Genomic DNA, 7,338 nt, shown 5'->3' on the forward strand with positions numbered 1-7,338 from the left:
TTAATTTTTAATAGTCTCATCTACTTTGATTGGATGAAAAGTTCTACTGGAATTTGAGAATGCCAATTCTCCCTAGCTATTTAAAATTACTTGCATAGTTGCTTTTCATTGACCTGGGGTCCCCACCTCTTTGGACTGTGTCTTTTCTCTTCCATCTCAGATTACAGGTCGGGGAAATTATTTTTCTTTCCAGTCCACACATAATTTCTTTTTTATTTTTTCTTGTTTGTTTTAATCAACTTATAATAATTACACATATTTATAGATACAGTGTGAAGTTCCAGTACATCATGTAAGAATCAAATCAGGGTATTAAGCATATTCATCACTTCATACGCATCATTTCTTTGGAGTGAGAACATTCAAGAACATCAGAACTTATTCCTTCTAACTATAACTTTGTGTCTATTACCTAATATCTCTCTATCCCTTCCTTCTTTGGTAAACACCATTCTACTCTCTAGTTCTTTGACAATAACTTCTTTAGATTTCATTTATGAATGAGATCATGAGGTATTTGTCTTTTTGTGCCTGGCTAACTTAAAATAATGTTCTCCAGGTTCATCCATATTGCCTCAATGGCAGGGTTTCATTCTTTTTTACGGTTGAATAGTATTCCAATGTGTATATACACTGTGTTTTCTTTACCTATTCATCCATTCATGGACACTTAAATTGATTCCATACATTGACTTTGTGAATAGTGCTGCAACTAACATGGGAATACTGCTTTTTCTTTGAATGAATTTCATTTCTTTTGTATATATACTCGGTGGTGAGACTACAGAATCATATGGTAGTTTCATTTTTCATTTTCAAGGAACCTCCATATTGTTTTCCATAGAGGCTGTACTAATTTATATTCCTACTCACAGGATATGAGTTCCCCCTTTTCCACATTTGTGCCAGAATTTGTTATTTTTTTTTAAATCCATTCTAATTGGGATGAGATACTATCTCATATGATTTTGATTTTCATTTCTAGGTCGGGGAAATTCTTGACTAAAACTCTAAAACTATATCCTTATTTTATTTTTTTACAATTAAAGTATGAATTTATTTTGGTACAAAAACTTTTTGAAATTCATACACAGTTTTCCATTACATGTATTTCTATGAGCTTTTTTCTTGAAACTTTTTAAAAATAAATTTACATTAATTCCCTCAGCATCATCACAGCATAAAAAATGTGATTTCCCATCCAGAATATACTGCATCGTGGCTTAATCATGCATGTTATCATCAATAATTTTCCATTTCTAGTTTCATATATATATAGATATGTCTATATGTATTTTACCACTATTTCTGACCCTCTGCTATTTCCCACCCTCCTCTCACACTATCTCTGGTGTCTGCAGTTGTTTCCCTAGCCTTTTTCCCCCACATTTTATTGATTCACAAAATTTCTTAAATAATCTTCATTCTACTCAGAGTTTCATGCTTAAAGTTAGACATGCATTCATAGATACGTACATACCAGCTGAACTTGCTATTGAAAGTAGTTAGATTATTTAAGAAATTTTGTTAATCAGTAAAGCTATATCTTTTTAACACTCTTTGTTTGTTTGTTTGTTTGCAATAGGGCATGTGTGTTTGCCAGAGAGAGCAAAAGAGGGAAAGTGAGAAATCACCCCCAGGGAGGATGGTCATGCCACCATCTCTTCTGTGTTCTCCTCTCAGGGTTTTGGGCATGCATGCATGTGCACCTGGTGTGATTTTCAAACCTCCAGGTCTGGGATTTTAACCGTGGTCGACCATGTGGTGCCTAACCAATATGCCACCTTCAGGTCCCTCTTTTTAACACTAAAGGCACCAAGAGAAGCCAACACAAACATTTCGACTCTCTCTAATCACTTTTTCTAGATCTACAGTCTCAGTAGGCATTAGACTGCATTCAAAGTTATTTTAAGTGACATGCTTTACCATGCTTTGCCATGACATGAGAAGAATTACCAGCTTTCAGTAGCAACATTAATATCTTTGTCCAGCCTGATGGGATTTTGTTGCAATAGGATCCTTTCATTTCAGATAAGGTAAAGATAAGCTGTTGTAACAGAAACTTATCAATAAGATGGCTGGGATAACAAAGCAGTTTATTTCTCTCTCACTTAACAGTCTTGATGTGAAGAACTCCTAGTTGGCAAGTGGTTCTGCCCCTTTGAAGTCATTTAGGAACCCAGGATCCTTCTAAGTTGTTGCTTGGATCTTTGCTGAACGTCATTATCATCTACCTAATTAAGTGTGGGTGGCTACCATAAAAAGGTTACAGCTCATGAGAAGAGAGAAAAGTACAAGTAGGAAACATATTCAAGCCAGAAGTGACACACACTGCTTACATTCCATTACGATACTGCAGCCTTGCTTCCCTTTGCTTTCTCCACATCCCAAAACGATCTTGAACATTTCACTTGAATCTATACCTAAAGATCTCTGTGCTGCTTATCTTAGTAAGTACCTCCGCAGCCCTTATCTCATGACCTTTCCAACAGCACAGTGAGGCAGGCAAGGTGTGACTGTTGGGCTCTAATGGAAAAAGAAATAAAGCAAGCAGCTTAAAGAAGTTGTTTGCTTCATAAGCAGCAAGCCTAAGGTTAGTAGCTCAATCTTCTAAGTTTGTGTTTTCTACACTGACTTATTTTACACCTTTCCTCCTTCCTAAGAATCATCTGGTGTGTGGTTCTGAGCTCAGTTAATCTATATGGCTGCCTTGCTCCCCACTCCAACTCTTAGAACATGCTGCAGCCATGCATGGTTCTCTTTATCTTGCCAATTTGATAGTGTTCCCCATAGGGATGCCTAGGTATAACTAGACCAAGATTTTGCTGTCTTTTGTGCCATTGGTTACAATAAGTTCTAAATCCCATTGTACTTCCCAGTCAATTGCATGCCTAGGCATACCCTCTCTTCTGTACTGTTCCAGACTATGTTCATAAATGCCTTCAATACTGGGTCCAACACACACACACACACACACACACACACACACACACACACTTAAAAATGACATTCACTACACTACCTCAACATTAATACTCACAGGCCATTTATGTGGATGCCCTTGTGTCTCTATAGTGTGTTCTTCACACTGAGACCAGTGTGCTAATTTTAAATGATGACTGATTGTTCCACTTCATTATGGTTGCCATAACAGAGCATCACAGACTGAGAGTCTTAAAGCACTGAAAAATATTTTCTAGTTCTGGAAAGAAGAAGTCAAAGATCAAGGTACCAACATGGCTGTTTCCTGCTAAAGCATTTCTCCTTGGCTTATAAATGACGTCTTTTCCCTGTGTCTTCACAATGTTTTCCCTCTGTGCCTATCAGTGTACTAATCTTCCCTCTTCAGAAAGACACTAGTTACACTGGATTAGGGCCCACCCTGATTATCTTGCTTTACCTTAATAACCTCTTTGAAGGCCTTCTGTCCTAAATACAGTCACATTCAGAAGTTCTGGGGGTTAGAACACCAGCATATAGGTTCAGGGGGGCATAATTCAGTCCCTAAAACCACTGTCTGTCAGTGTCCACCTGGGTTTTTGGTCCTGCAAAGCAAAAGAAAAGGCACAGAGACAGAAATACAGGTGAATATAGACAAGCTGTGCCACTCAGTTGTGCTGAGCGTCTTTATTCACTTTACAAAGTGAAGTGAGATTTTTGTAAGCATGTAGGAATGTGGTTAAAGTCTCACAGTCAGAGATAAGCACCTTCAGAGTATACATTTTCAGGGTCTTGTTGCTATCATGCATTACCTGGGTATGTATTCTGCACCAAGCCAGCTTGCTTATTGGCAGGTATGCTAGCTTGTTGAAACTTTAGTGAAGGCCATCTGATTACTTCAGAGAGGATAGTGGGCAAGCCATAAACATTGTATTGAACGAGCATTGCATAACCTAGCCAGAGTCAGGATGTTCTCCATGCCTCATAAATATTTTCACAGAGCCCCTCACATCCAAGACATGTGTCAGTCAGTTCACAGTGAAGTGATTAATGAGGCATTCCAATAACTGCCTCCTGCTATAGGCTGCATACCCTCACAACTCCCCTACTCAAAATCTCTTTAATGGGCCCCATCTCATTCAGAGTGAAAACTTTTTCTTAACTTTTTGAAAAAGAGATTTTTGCTATAGAGCATTTGTGCTCATCGGAGAGAAAAGGAGACAGAAGGTAAGAAATCATCCCAAGGGGGATGGCCATGACACAACCCCTTCTCCTCCATTCTTGTCTCACGATTTTGGGCATGCACACACACATGCCCAGCATGAGTTTTAAGCCACTGGGTCCAGGACTTGAACTGTGGTCGACTACATGGGAGTCCAGCTACATAACCATTACACCATCTGCTGGTCCCCAGAGTAAAAACCGTTAATGCCTTTTTCTAATGGCTCTGAATATCTTTTAGGACCTGGCTCTTGTTACCTCTCTGACCTCATCTCTTACCATTCTACTCGGCCCATTTTGCTTTAACCACACTGGCCCCATTGCCATTTCTGTGAAATGCCAGGCATTCACATACCCACCTCAGGGCCTCTGCATTTCTCCTCTCTGTTCCTGGAATTTCTTCCCCTCACATATCCACATAGCCCATTTCCTCCATTCACTCTCCTTTTCCATCACTGCATTCTATTAAAAATACTGCACCCTCAGCACTGTATCACTCCCTGCCCGCCTTCATTTGTCTTCATAACATTTTTTTGCTTTTGAATATATAATGCAATGAGCTTGTTTTTCATGGTGTCTCCTACAAATGAAGACTTCATGAGGCCAAAGCCTTTTTATCCTTTGCTTACTTTTGTATCCCAGGCATGACAAGAGTCCCTGACATATGAAAAATGCTCAGAAAATATTTGCCAAAATAATAAATAGTCCATGCTTAATGAGAGTACACCTGAGAAGAGAGCAAACAGGGGAAAGCCCTCAGAGCAACCGAATAGGTAATCGTGAAGCCCAAGCTCCACATCGCACACACTATATTCAGAGTGATTTCATGCAGAGCCCACAAACTTTCACTTAGATAAAATTCTATGAAACATACATATCTAAATTCCTGTCTCAAAGCACATAAGAAATAGTAGGAAAAAGTGGACTCATGTAGGAAGCAGGCTCACTGACATTCTTGAGAAGTGGCAGTTGACAGATTGACAGAAAAGAAAGAGAAGAAACCCAGAAAAAAGAGACATACTGACTCAAAAAGCACATCCATCTGGGGCCACGTTTTTTTGTAGGAGTAAAGTGATTACATCTAAGTGCCAACTGAGAAGACTACTGTCATGGCCAAGGACAGAAAGAGAAGTTCACAATAAGAAGCAGGAATCATTAGGAAGAGGCTTCATTTCTGGTGTGCCTCATTTTGCAAAGGCAGAAAAACATGTCATATCTAGGAGATGTGTTTACCTCCTAATGTGGTTTAAGTAACTTTTCAAAGGCATGGATACTGAAAGTGATGAACTTCCTTTAGATTTTGTCATGTGTAGTCCACACTCTCCAGGCTGAAAAATGCGATGTGAGAAGTATGCTTGTCCTCAAGCTCTGAGAACCTGAAAAAATGGCCTCCCACCTCCTGTTTCCCTGAGGGCAGGAGCCAGAGTTTACAGAATTTTCTTCGGTGTCCTCTGTCCTTCAACTTGCCCCTGAGTTTACTGATGCTTAACTTTCAGATTTTCCTCACTGCCTCCCCATAAGTACCATTTGGAGAATTGCTGTCTAGTCTACAAAACCCTCATTCCTTTCTAACATGTCTTGCTAACTCTCCCTGGGTCTTGTTTGCTACTTAGGGAAATCACAACCATTCCTCTGTGGTCTACTAGGCAAGAACGCATTCCATTTATTCCTCCTCTGTAACACTTTCTGGACACTGGTGCCCAGAACTCGAAGCCTAGCCATCTTAGGTATTAGCAGACTCCAAGACTCAAACAGGGAGGCCCAAGGTGGGACCAGTAAGTCAATAAACTAGGGATGCAGCCAGGGTTCAGAATGATAAGGCACAGCCCACACTACAAGCCAGAACTGAGCAACTTCAGCAGAAGCATAGGAAGGAAGGGACTGTCATAAGTATGAGAGGCGAGCTAGGAAACGTACAGTTGCAGCATCCCTGAGGCCAAGAGCCTAGGCAAGGCCCAGAGGCAGATGGAAGAATTCCATCGCATTGATCAGAATCTGGCAGGCCCAGCTACAGGCAGCCCACACCTACTTCCAGGAAAGCTCCTGGGCTCCATCTTCTGCCCAGCTCTTTGTTTTCCATAAGGAGAAACTTCAGCATTTCCCATGGCTTCTACCACCATCTCTGAACAGCTGACTGTGCTTTCCAAAGAAGAGTGGGAAATGTGTGTCACAATCTCTAACCTATTCAGTCAAAAAGCATAGAGCTTCTGGTTTTATTTATTTCAAAAAGTCTTTTGAAGGCTTTCATTTGTTTCCATCCATCAAGTATGTTAAAAGGGACTTTGAAAAGTTAGAGTCCAAAGTGCTCTTGGCAGTGAGAACTGTGGAGCAAAGGCCAACGCTTAGGAGAATGCCCCTTTGCCATTAAGTGAAGCCCATCCAGAGTTTGGCCGCACTCCTCTATCAGCCAGATTGCACCCCTGCACCCACCTATGTATATCTCTTCTTTTTATCTCCATCAGACTGTCAGAGCACACTGCTGTGGACTGAGATTCTTCTCTCTTAATCACTGATCTAATGGTCAACATTAATTTACTGAGGTCAGGGAAACCTGGGAGGATTGACTTAAATACTAGACTATCCTTGGGGAGGGTATTTTCCCAATCCTTCAACCCAGGGATCCTGCTTGCTCATTATCTTTCTCACACTCACAATCCAACTCTCTATTTTTAAATATTGGCTCTGAATTCAGGCTTTAGAGTAGGAACCAGTTCCTCAAACTCCTCTCCCAGTTCTAGGAGATTGATGACTCTCCCATCTTCACCATGAAGAATGCCCAATTTGCTTCTGGGAAAAGCCTTTAGAGCACGTTTAAAGCCACTGGGTAGTCACAAAGAAGCCCACTAGTGTTACATGTCATTGTCCCCTCCCACATTTCCTCCTCCAAGAAGATGCTCATCTCAGCCTGAAGATTATTTCTCTATTCAACAGATGTCTATTGAGAGCTTGACATGTCCCAAGCACTGGAACAGACTCTGGCAGTACAGTAGTGAATAAAACATCCCAACTCCCTGTTATCATGAGCCTTACATTCTTGTGAAGGGATACTGATGATGGCTGACATACATAATATGTTTGAGGGTGAGAGTGTTAAGACAAAAAGGCAAAAAAGAAGAAAGGAAAGGTGAGCTGAGTGCTAGGTGTGTGTGAATGTATGAATGTGTGTGTGTACATACA

The 7,338-nt window shown here is 40.5% G+C and overlaps 1 pseudogene; it reads left to right on the plus strand.

Moving 5' to 3' along the window:
- Positions 1-6,125, plus strand: part of LOC102502258 (heterogeneous nuclear ribonucleoproteins A2/B1 pseudogene) — a 14,338-nt pseudogene extending 8,213 nt beyond the window's left edge.
- Positions 6,126-7,338: the final 1,213 nt, after the last annotated feature.

This window comes from Tupaia chinensis, unplaced genomic scaffold (genome assembly GCF_000334495.1).
Source record: "Tupaia chinensis unplaced genomic scaffold, TupChi_1.0 Scaffold145456_1, whole genome shotgun sequence".
NCBI classification, from domain to species: domain Eukaryota; kingdom Metazoa; phylum Chordata; class Mammalia; order Scandentia; family Tupaiidae; genus Tupaia; species Tupaia belangeri.